Raw genomic sequence first — 12,341 nt, 5'->3', positions numbered from 1 at the left:
TTTTTTATTTACATACATGTATGGTGTTTATGGCATAGGGACACTGTACAATAAAATAACAGGTTCAATTAAACATAAGATGTCAAGATGCAAACAAACATTTAATAGTTACTAATAGAGGTATGCAATTTGTTCCTGTTTTAAGAATTGTGCTGGATTTACCTCCTCTGATGAAGATATCTGGCTTGGGGCAAATTGTTGTGGGTAATATTGCATTTTTAAAAGCGTAGCGTAGTGTAAAATATTTTAGCGCAAACATTTGGTTAAAATTGCAAAGAAAAATGTTGAAGTTTAAAGATCAAATATTAATTAACTGAAAGTAAAATTGTTTGCATTGCAAGCGAAAAGTTTGGGGGTCAAATACAAACACATTGAAAGCAGAACTATTTTCATTGCGAACAAAAAGGATAAGCAAGAACTGCTAAAAATATTAGAAATAAATAACAGTATAACCAATCAAAAATAATAAATAGATTTAAGAAACTAGTGGTATGCTATGCAAGTAGTTCAACTAATCTAAAAATTGTGTTTATAACCAACTCTCAGACAGCGGTGCTGAACTTAATACAACTCCTGGCTAGAGTGGATATCACACAAATACTTGAGGTCCAAGTCAGAATAGTAATAGTCATTAATAGTCAGAATAACTACATCTTATTTTGGGGAAACTCCACCCTCATAACTCTCTGAGTGGCTAGACCTAAATCCTCAGATAAATCTGACATCTCAATGCGCAGCTCTGGTATCAACTCTTCATTGCACATGGTTAACTCAAATCTGAATATGGTCCCAAATGCATTCATTGCTATTTACCCTTCTCATACTCAATCTGAGAAAATAGTGTTAATTGTAAGCAGGAGCATTCTGAAGATGAGCCATGCTTTGATGACATGAGGTGTCCAGATTGTGCCGACATTGCTGGCAGCATCGATGCCACTGACAGACTAACATAGTGTGAACCTGACCACCAGTCATGCAGTGTACAAGCCTGACAATCAGTGCATCCTGTTGTGATCACAGGGCCGCATTTTAATACAAAAAGTCACTTTGCAAAAGATAAGTATTACCACAGACACTTAAGTTATCTGTATGTTTACAGATCGACTGAGGAGCAAATTATTGCTGAGGTGATAACCTTGCAGAGTTGTAAAATCCTTCCTCAAAGGAGTAAAAACTGCTGTGCAGTGTCTTGCTGTATGAAAAGGCTTCAATCTGGACTTCCTGGTTTGTATCTCATCCGCTCACCTGTACCTGTAGCCACACACCCACACCAGTGCAGCCCCTTGTGTTGTTTTGATGCAGGGCTATTTTTGGCCTTCCAGGATAAGGAGGAGTTGCGCTTTAAGAGCAGATTCTTCACTGTTGATTATTTTATGCCGTGTAATAATGAAAAACAGCAATAAACTGATGGTCCTCACAAACATAGTAACGGCACTGTGTGTTTGTGTGAATCTGTGAATATATGTTCTGCTTTGCATTAAGGCAGTCAGCCTGGTCTTTGAAGATGTATGTGCGTTTCCTCTCGGGGGCCATTAAAGTGTGTGAATTGTCTATTAGTAGGTTAAACACACACACAGTTCCCCTTCAGTTGCAACTTTAACCACTCACAGGGCCCACACCGCTTAACCGTTGAGAGAGATGTTTTTAAACAGGAATGTGAGATCAGTAAATCTTCGCATTTGCCAAGGAACAGAAATTGGTTTCTGGTCAGTGTGATGTAAGTTTCACCTGGAACTGACAGCATAAATTCATTTGTTTGTGCATGTAACTGTGTGAGTTTGTGTTTCTGTGTGAAAAAAGAAGGAAAGTAAGCGAGAAAGGAGGCTCAGTTATATCTGAGCATAGAGCCATTCTATCAAACTATATTCAGAGACCATTTTAAAAAACATAGTGTAGCCTCTCTTTCTATTCATACTTTGTTCACATTTTTCTATCTCATTCCATGTTGCCCTGCATAATCTTCTCTTTCTCATCCCTTTCTTTGCCCTCATCCTTTGATTCCATTTCCTTCCCCTCTCTCCCTTTGTCATCTCCCTGTGTACTGTTCTATCTTCCATCTGCTTCTCCCTCTCTCTCCCCCTTCATCGCTTTCCTTTCGTCTCGACACCTGACGGAGACAGGATCCAGCAGTAAATCTCCTAAAGCACAGTCATCCACCATCATTCACACCTTAAAGCTGGAGAGAGAGAGAGTGCGAGAAGACATTGAGTGTTAGTTTGTTGAGGAGGAGAACAAAAGATTCACGATAACAGAAAGACAAACAGACACAAAATGGCCTGAGATGCAGGCTGTGGTGAGGGGTGAAACAGACACTGATGGAGTTGCTAAAAGAGTGATGGAAGGGAAGAGACAGTGAGGGAGGGAGATAAAGACACAAGCTTTCACATAACTCACACACACTGTAGATGGTAGTCCATCTACACACACACACACACACACACACACACACACACACACACAAAATGGTGGCAGGATGAGCAACATGATGAAGATTCTCCCAGGGCCAGAAGACATCCTTCCTGCCCCAGCAGAGTGGGACATGTTGGGCTAAGCTCCTTGGGCAGAAAGCCTCAACTTATGGAGGACCACCACTAAGCACTCGGCACCTCACTTTAAGCTACGTGTGTGTGCATATATGTGTCAGCGTGTACAGATATGTGTGAGCAAACGTAACAGCGCTATTTTTCATATTTGTGTGTTTGCAGTTTGTGTCTATGCTTACGCACGCAAATCTGTCCTCGTGCACAAGTCTACACTTGCATTCATTTGTCTGTATCTGTGTACTTGGGATTATGTTTCTGTGTGTGGGTGTGTGTTTGTGTGTGTGTGTGACAGCGGGCTGGGCAGAGTGTCCATAGCCGGTGGTTTATGGCTGCTGAGGTCTGATTACATTGGTGCGACTGGAGGGGTGAGCAGACTGGTGGTTCTATCTGTCTTCTGTGTGGCTGACTGAACAGACACACAGCGAATGGAGATGGCTCAGCCAGAGACACTTGGCCTGCCTCCCAGAGATCTCACAGGGATACAGCCACATAATGGATTCACACAAGAAAATGCACCCAATTCATACTCGATTTGTGAGTTCAAGGTCTGTCGTTAAATTTAATTGTTATTTAAGTTGAAAATGTTGAACCCTGGTTAGTGGGGAGTTGTAAAATAAAGGATGTGCTTTTCACATGTGTAGATCCATATATTACCACATTTATAATACTTGTGTTGAATGCTTTTCACTTGTGAAATAATAAATTTGTCCTGCAATCCCCCAAAATCAAGTTAGGATCTAGAGAGAAAAGATCTTATTATATAATAATAATTCATCATCCTGCACTTACCTGACTGTGTTAGCTAGCTGCCAGAATGGCCAGAAGCGGATAACTCCTGATTTATGCTGCTGATCCCAAAGAACATGACCTGAATGTATTTACTGGTGAATTAAATTTCACAAGTCAGTTGTAAGGGCGAGTACGCAACATATATCTAACAAATAAAAAGTTCCCAAATGCACTGGTTACCTTTCCTGTTCTATATACAGTATAAAGCCTCCAAAGCTACTATTCTATTCTATTTTTGTTGCCATCAAGGCCTATCATCGATATATCAGTCTATAAACTGTCAGAAAATAGTAATAAATGTCAATGACAGTTTCCCAGGGTCCAAGACGACGTCTAATATTCAGTTTAAAATTGTAGAAGACTAAGAAAACCAGCAACTAATCACACTGGAGAAACTGGAACCAGAACATTGGCATTTTTTTCTTAAAAAATTACTCAAAACCAATAATTGATTATCAAAATAGTTAGCCTATTACTTATCTGTAAATCGACTGAATTGACTAATTGTTGCAGCCCTACTTTTCTTAATTCAATTTTAAAATATTTTTGTTGTATTTGTGTTTTTATTCAAAGCTTTATGTGCACAAATATATTTACTATTTCATTCCACAGTAATTTGCTGTTCAGAATTACTCTCCGTACATCTAATTTTTCCATTAACAGCCAAATATGAGGGAACTTCGATTTAAAAAAAAATAAATGCATGATCATTGTTGGCTTATTATATCACAATCTTGCTTAAGCAGTTTGTAACAACCTGTAGTGCTGTCTCAAGGTCAGCAAGAGTCTCCACTGAAGGGAAGTGTTAAGTTAAATTTTGGTTCACAATATTTGGTTCTTTTTCATTTAGCACAGCCCGAATGTGGAATTTAGTATCAGAGTGCAGTACTTTTAAACACTTTCATTTTCTAGTTAGAAAAAATGTCAGAAGGATACTCAGACTTGCAGTCTCTGAGCTAAGCTATGCTGTTTTAAATTAAAATGTTGGAAAGTGTTAAAGGTCGCATAGGTATCTGGAAAACTCCCAGTTCTACTGAATTGTCTGATTCTAATTATGCTTTAGATTACAGATGTTAGGGTGGTTAGCTGGGTGCTTTTGTAGTCTGTTTTAATTTTGGTTGTAACAATTATGTCTTATTGTATTTTTTTAGAGGCAAAATCTTTTTTTCTTTCTAATTAAGTCAATTCTTTGCTCCAAAGAGAGTCTGAGTCTATATATAGAATGAAGCCGTTTTTTAAGGTGTTCTTGCTTAATGATAACCATGGTGGCTTTATATAATACACAGAGGGATAAGGCAGAGGTATCATGCTTTATCTTGTAAGTGTGCACTAGTAGGAAGCCCGCCGAGAGGGGGGGGGGGTTCAAGGAGGACAGGAGACTAGATGTTGTTACATTTATTGAGAAGTGGCAAAGCCCTTTGTGCTATGGGAATTTGAAGAAGAGAGAGGAGAAAGGACAGAGACAGGGCCGGGAGATGGGTATGCATGAGAGAGCGACACTGTGTAAATGAGAAATGATAAGGAAAAGAAGGAAAATAAATAGACAGAACGACTTGGGGGGGGGGGCACGAGACAGAGCTGGAGAGATGGACAGTGATGCATTGGTGTGCAGAGCAGTCCAGTACAGTGAGTGCAGCACAGGCTTACTCCCAGGTGTGTGTCATGTATGGAATTAGAGAGAATAATGTGGAGTAAAGAAATGAGGGAGTCTCAAATGCTTGATGTTGTTTCTGTTCACTTCCACTGTATCAGGAAGAATCACCTTCAACCAGTCACTATAACAGAGAGAGAAAGAATACAGAGCTAAAGAGAGAAATAAGAGAAAGATAATGAGGGGGGAAAACGTGTGTGCTTGTGGTAATGTGTGAACGTGTGTGTGCACGTGTGTGTGTGTGTGTGTGTGTGTGTGTATGTGAATCTGATTTTATGTGAATCTCAAATGTGGATGAAAACCAAGGCTTTAGGTTTTTAATCAGCCCCATCTGAGCGCTGTATGGGGACTCCGAGAAGCTTTCATGTGTAGTTTCTTTCTCTCTTTCTCACACACACACACACACATATACAAAGCATCCCCTCATGCCTTCTGTTCTAAATTTACACCTAACATGAGAGCAGGAGAGTGGGAGAGGAGGCAAGGAGGAGCAAGGTGAGGTAAGGAAGTGAAGAAAGAGAGTAGAGGAAGAGTGTGGGGAGAAAAACAGTGGAGGTGAGTGCACAAGAAACAAGCACAGAGGAGGTAAAAGAAGTGTGGATAGAAATGAGGAAGAAGCAAAACTAAAAGAGGAACAGCGGAGAGGAGACGAGAGGAGTGGAGCCAAATTTGATTTAGACAGCGGGCAAGAGAGATGGAGAGAGGGAGGGATGGAGAGAGTTGGATAGGGAGAGAAGGAGGGAGGGAGAGGGACAGCGGTATATTAGTCAAGGTGTCCAGTCTATGTATTGCCTGCTGTGCAATACCACCCCTCTGATTTACTCTGCCGAGTGACTGATGAGAGGGAGGATGAGAAGGAGGGATGCAGAGATGAAGGGATGAGAGAGGAGGGAGGTCTCGCAACGAGCGTTTAGGCCAAATTAACGGCACCTCATAAATTAGACTAACAGCCAAAGCGGAGGGCCTGGAGGGGAGGGGCTGTGGAAGTGTGTGTGTGTGTGTGTGTTTGCGGGTGTGTGTGTGTGTGTGTGTGTGTGTGTGCAAGTGTGTTTCTGTGTACACAAGTGAGTATGTGTTGTGCATGTATGTGAATGATGACATGTCAAGAGGGAACAATTTGAACCAATGCAAACAGATTACTCTGATAAAGTAGCGATATCCAACCGCTCACTCATACAAACACAATCTTCCCTTGATTAACACATGTACTGAAGCGTTTTCTCCAGCATGATGCGCTCATAAACTGAAACAGCAGGGAGAGTGTACACATAGAGGATGCTCAATATAAGTTGCCCACCTTTTCACTCATGAAATGTTCTTACTTTCCATCCTTGCATAACGTACAATTATTGTGAATTTGACATGTTTGCCCATTAGATGTGGACATGTCTGAATGTGTGAATCTGTGTCTGATAAAAATTATATTCAGATGCAACTATTTACAATAGCAAATATGTTTTGTAGGAGAAGTAATGCTGCATAGATTACGTTTTTTTATTAGCCTAGCAAAGAAATGTTTATATTGAATGTATCTTCACTGTCAAAATCTTTAAATTATTCTCCCGCAAAATCCGCTCGTGGCAACTAAAGCATGAGGAATGATTTTAAGGGTTTGTTTAGGCAACTCAGAGCACTTGGTTAAGGTTAGGGAAAGGTAATGCCTGGTCTTGGTTAAATGTTGAAAAAGTAAATGCTGGCTTGAAGACAGAATGCATTGATTTTTTTCAATATTTAACCAAAACCATAATCTTTCCCTAACCTTAACCACGTGACCTAGTAGCCTAAATTTTAGCAACATGTGGAACACAGGACACAAAAGCCACTCTCTGGTGTCAAAGTCCAGAATGCTTTGTATGTCCAATCATCCACCTCCTCTCTGTCACTTAGCAGTATATGGATGTCACACTTCATGGATTGGAAAAACTTTGCCACTGAATGTAATCCATGCAGAAATTAGATTTCCTCCATTTGCCAAAGCAGAAATATAAGAATATATATAAACATGTTTTGTGGGAGACAGGGTTCCTATATGAGAGCATTCAGTTTACACAAGGCTCCATACAAATTACAAGATTACAAAATACGCTTCATGTATGTTTTCTGTTACCGCTCAAGCTACACATAGCAGGAAACGTCCCTTGTAAACATTATTTATGTTACTCACTTTACATTCTAAAGAAATGTTAACTCTGTCAGAAGTGCAGGCACTTGTCGATCACTGTGTGATTACAGCAATGCTTGACTAGCAGTGCTTGACTGAGTGAGATACTAACACACACACACACACACACACACACTAACCCACCCACACACACACACACACTAACCCACCCACACACCAATCTTGGCAGTGTAGAGTTGATGCTCAGAGTGATTAAAGTGGCGTGCTTCTGAGTGTGTCACCTGGTTGCTGCTGTATCTTAAATCAGGACAGTGGGGCTCAGATTGGGTATTGACTGGCCTGCAGAAGTCTCCATCCATCACGCTGAGAAACGATAGCACAGAGGCCGCCCTGATGTACCCATATACCACTGATGTTGCACACTGGCTGGCTGAGGTGACGTAAGGTTAGGGTTATGGCATGAACTGTTATTTATACTGCGTGGTAAGCAGGCAGAGAGCCGCGTCTCACAGGCAGAGGTGGACTGACAGGCAGTGCGTCTTTCGTCAAGATATGGATAAACACATGTTCAGAAGCTAACACAAAGGCAGGTGCACCTGCGACAAACACAGGCTGAGAGACACATATGCTAAGATGTGCAGCACTTATCGTAAGAGATAAGACTTCCTTTTCTGTCTCTGTTCTGTTGTTTCTCAATCTCAGTGACACACACATACAAGCGCACATAACCACAGACGTACCACTCTGTTTTGAGGGCCTGAGCAGCATCTTTTTGACTGTGTGCCTAATGATAATAAATGAGCCATCATGGGTGGGGAGGGAGGCACTAAGTCATCCCCTTCATCGACAGGAGGAAGACTGGGAGCCCCAAGGTCACCCCACTGTCAGCATCACTCTCCCTAACGACTCCTCTCGCTCTCTCACATGCACACATGCATGCATGTGCGCATACATACGCACACACAGACAAAGTGGCACAAAGTGCACCATGAAATGTTCACACCCATACACTGCTCGTGCACACATGCATACACCCAGACATGCACACACCAGAGACCACCTGGAAAAACCTGATTCAAGATACGCCACTGTATTTATCTTTTAGATAAATCATATTTTTGTTTTAAAAAGTGTAGGTATCTGCCACTAGGTGAGATCATTTCACATTTTCAAATGTAACTCTGTGGTTGCCAAACTATTTGGCATGAGATCCTTTAATGATAAGCTATGTTTACTTGCAACCCCATATCACAGGTTACACATGCCCAAGAATATTGACCTCAGATTGTTTCCTTTGAAGAGTTTTAGGGGTCTGAAAAGTTAAAACAATATATTATTACACAATAAAAAGCAAGGATTATAGAAAGGTCAGAGTAAATTGAACGTGATGTTTGTTTTGTTTTTCCTATCTTACTAACCCCTCAGACTTATCTTCCGAGTCCTTGGGATGTCTCCAACCCACTACTCTCATTTTTAGATATTTTTTTTAAGTTTGTCAAAAGAAGAGAAAACTTTTCATTAATTGGCAATGATCTGCTTGTAAACTGCACTTTTCAGTTCTCTGATAGCACCCCTGCACTTGTGCCTTCACCCTGCACAGTGTACAGAATATCACCAGCTTGCCTTTCCCTTTAGTGAAACAGCACCAGATCAGATCAGCTGAGGAAGACAAACATTACATAACTGAAACATGTCTTTATAAACCCCGCTGACCCTCCTAATTTCCGGCACTCTCCCTAATGAGCTGTCATGCACTGTCATCACTCAGAGGCACAGATCAGAATTCAAATCTGAAATGAGGGGCCAAGTAAATTTCTCCAGCCAAGAGACACAAACTAAAGGAGTCCAAACTAGTGAATGTTATTAATGCTGTACTAAAAATGTAAGTTGTGGGAGAGAGGAGGCATCAGAAGACGTGTTGGAGAAATGAAGAGGAAGGTAGCGCTGTCAACTGTGGGAATTCTTCACACACACACACACACACACAGATTACATGTGCACACATACATGCATGGGCACACACACACAGGTTGCAAGTTTAGGCTGGAGCTGTAGAAAGCTAATTTGCACCACATTGAAATGCATCTCAATTAAAGAGAAACACATTGAGGTGCCAGGGGAGGAGAGAAGAGAGAGATGTGAGAGAACGGGAGGGAGGAACAGGGTGTGAAACAGATAGTGTGTGAGAGTATGAGAGTAATAGAAAGAGGGGGGTTGAGCTCAACTGTATTTGGCAAGGGAAGAAGGGAGGGAGAGAGAAAGAGAGAGGGAGAGTGTGTGTTTTCATCTCCCTCTCTTGGAAAAACATCTAATTTTGGGATGAATCAGATTTAGAAAGGGTGTTAGGAGGTTGAGGCGCAGCTAAAATCCTAACTAACTTCAACCTCGTTATCACCAGCTCTTTGGTTTGGTGCCAGCACGCCAGGGCTGTCCCTGCTAAAACTGTGTGTGTCTGTGTGTATGTGTGTTTGTACTCAGATATTTTTATGCCCAAGGCCATGTACTGTATGACAGAATGGGTGGATACGTCCAAGACACAATAAGGTTTTACCTAAGTGTGTAAGCGAGTGTGACTGTGGGCCTGCATCAACGTGTTTTGGGTATTTTTGAGAACGTGTCGAACGCTTTGTTTGTCATGTTTGTCCATGTTAAAAATTAGATAATATGCGTAAGTGCATTTGAGTGCGTATGTGCCTGTTATGTGTGATTTGGTAAGTGTGTGTTTGAGAGAACAAACAACAACCAGAGGAAAGAAAGAAACACACACACACACACAATCTGTCACATGGAAAAAATCAGGATTGGCTTTGTATGCCGCTACCATTTTGCACGGACTGTCATGTTCTTAAGACTGCAATGATGCTGCCAGCCCACCATCTTAACAACAACACCAAATACAAGCAGATCCTTTCTTTCATGCTGTCAAAAGACACTCAACTTGTCTGCTTCTTGCAAGAGCCCTCTAACCCGGTCTTTGCCTCTGCTCCAATATCACACAGCAGAGTGAAGAGCATTCTGGGAAATTAAGTCATTTTGATCTTATTCTGGTGTAAAATGTAGCGCCCTATTCCTGACTGCAGCACTGTAACACCATTATCACCATGATGTAATGCACCTGTCTACCCACTTGATAGTGATAATCAGATCGTAACTATCATTAAGAAGAGCCAGAACACTGTCATCATCATCTTGACTGCCATCAGCGACACCAAGTCAGCCCATCATCTGAGAATACACCACCTCATTTTCACTTGACTAAAAACTGATGGGGGTCACTGGGGGTAAATGATTGGTTCATTGCATGATTGCCTGGCTGTATCTACAATGAGATTCAAAATCTCTACTGAAACATCTGTGTGAATCCCAGGCTGAAACTCATCCGAAGAGAGTACAGGAGGTAGATTGAGGAGGGATGACATGGGACACTCTCCCATTGAAATAAATGTCCTTTGATATGTATTACTTTTACGTTAAATGTAGCTAGAAACATGAAATTAATTCAGATTATTATTCACAGCACCCACAGTAGAGCATCATTTCTTTCTGCACTCTCACCTTAGCTTTTGGGCCACAGCAAAAACTCAGCAGAGATACAGTACAGTGGACCGTCAACTGCTGTCCAGCAATTTCCTCTCATGTTACCTGAGTTATAAGCTGCCTTCATATGCGTTTAAGTCTGTGGTCTTGTTTGGTCAATCCTCTTAGCCTCCCCTTGTTTGTCTTGCAGCCGTACAGCTAAGCTAAAATAAGCAGTGGCCTTATTTCATATAAACCTCATGTTGGTGACAAGCATGTCAAAGCCAGAAGAAACTACTGTGTATCAGTGAAGGCCCTGACAGCTAAATATATAAATATATAAGCTAAAAGAAAAACTGCTTACATGGGTTTTCCTCTTCCTCCAATACTTTGAGTTAGCATAATCTCTCTCTCTCTGTCCCTCTTTTTTTTTTTGATCACTTCTTTCCTTGCATTCACATGACTGAGCAGAGCTGGCGCACACACAAACTGCCACTCAGACACACACATTCCTGGGTACATGATTCACAATGACAGCCCCATACTGTACATGGACAATAAAATACATCAGCAAACTATTCAAACAACCTCCACAGGCACTTTGTCACGTCCTCTGTGTCTTTACGGCTTCTCAATCTGCCCTTGATGACACTGCTTATGAGCCTTTAAGCAGCCCTCTGTTGTGCATAGGCTGACAGATCGAGCTGTCATTACATTAAGTAGGGACTCTCTATTAGTGCAAATGGTGGCACATAACCAGATAATCGGCAGTGGACAGCAAGTGTGGCTATGTGGGAGGTGAGATGCTAACGGATGGTGTGTGGGAGAGTAATGTTTTATGTTGGAGGAAGTGTGATATCTCCATTATAGACAAGCTTAATTGATAAACAGGACAATAAAAGCAGCAAATGGCCCCATAGATTTCTGCCTACAGCACAGCCAGCAGTACTGTAGGATGTCACTATATGTATAATGGGGAGCAATGGCACTGACAATAATAGCATATTAAGTAGAGGCTTTAGAACAATATCAGACAATGTCATCATGGTAGAGAAATAAAAGACTAATAAAATCCCTTTCATAAAAAAGGAGGGAAGCTTCCCTGAGGGATCCCTCAAATGTTTCTTTCTTCTCACTCCTCTCACATAATCTCTCCCCCACTCCCTCACGGCTTTATTTTACTCTCTTCGCCCACCGTGATAGGAATACTGACTGATAATTGTCACAAATGGCCACGTTTAATTCCCATGCATAATTAGCGAGAACTTCGCTGCCATGGAGTACAAAATTTTAAAGAGAGGAGCGAACGAGCTGCGTTAACCACGCGGTCTTTTCCAGCTTGTGGCGTGAGAAAACAATCCATGAAACGCTTCTTTGAGTGTTTTATGGTGATAATTTCAAAGCAGACAAAAGTGCCCGGGTCATTTAAACACACCCGTTTTTAAATCCGCGCAACAAATCAGAAGGCGCACTTTAAAATGTTTGCCGTGGAATGCAAAGGATTAAAATCGAACAACAATTTTGGCCAAAGTGTGCTCACCAGAATATCCGGATCAGAGCTCGGTGTACGGAGAATCCCGAGGAGTTTCCCCTGCCTTTCTTCACCCCAAGTTGAAGACAGCGAGCAGACGCGCTCCCACAGTCCCGACTGAACTGCAAAGAGAAAAAGGTAAGACCACATTGAGAGTAAGCATGCCAGCCTATAGACTCTCTCATCCCG

The 12,341-nt window shown here is 41.6% G+C and overlaps 1 protein-coding gene across 22 annotated transcripts in view; it reads right to left on the bottom strand.

Annotated features, from left to right (window-relative positions):
- Positions 1–12,341, bottom strand: part of ptprdb (protein tyrosine phosphatase receptor type Db) — a 169,554-nt gene that overhangs the window by 138,021 nt on the left and 19,192 nt on the right. For 21 of the 22 annotated variants that reach the window (XM_044189819.1, XM_044189828.1, XM_044189832.1 and 18 more), the window contains exon 1: positions 12,162–12,274. The exons of the other annotated variant lie outside the window; for it this stretch is intronic. The gene's annotated coding sequence lies outside the window, so the exon portion shown is untranslated. Of the gene's footprint in view, positions 1–12,161; positions 12,275–12,341 lie in introns of those variants that run through there. 22 annotated transcript variants of the gene reach the window in all.

This window comes from Siniperca chuatsi, linkage group LG3 (genome assembly GCF_020085105.1).
Source record: "Siniperca chuatsi isolate FFG_IHB_CAS linkage group LG3, ASM2008510v1, whole genome shotgun sequence".
In the NCBI taxonomy this organism is placed as follows: Eukaryota; Metazoa; Chordata; class Actinopteri; order Centrarchiformes; family Sinipercidae; genus Siniperca; species Siniperca chuatsi.
The sequence above is the reverse complement of the archived record's forward strand: the minus strand, read 5'-3'. Positions and strand labels throughout refer to the sequence as shown.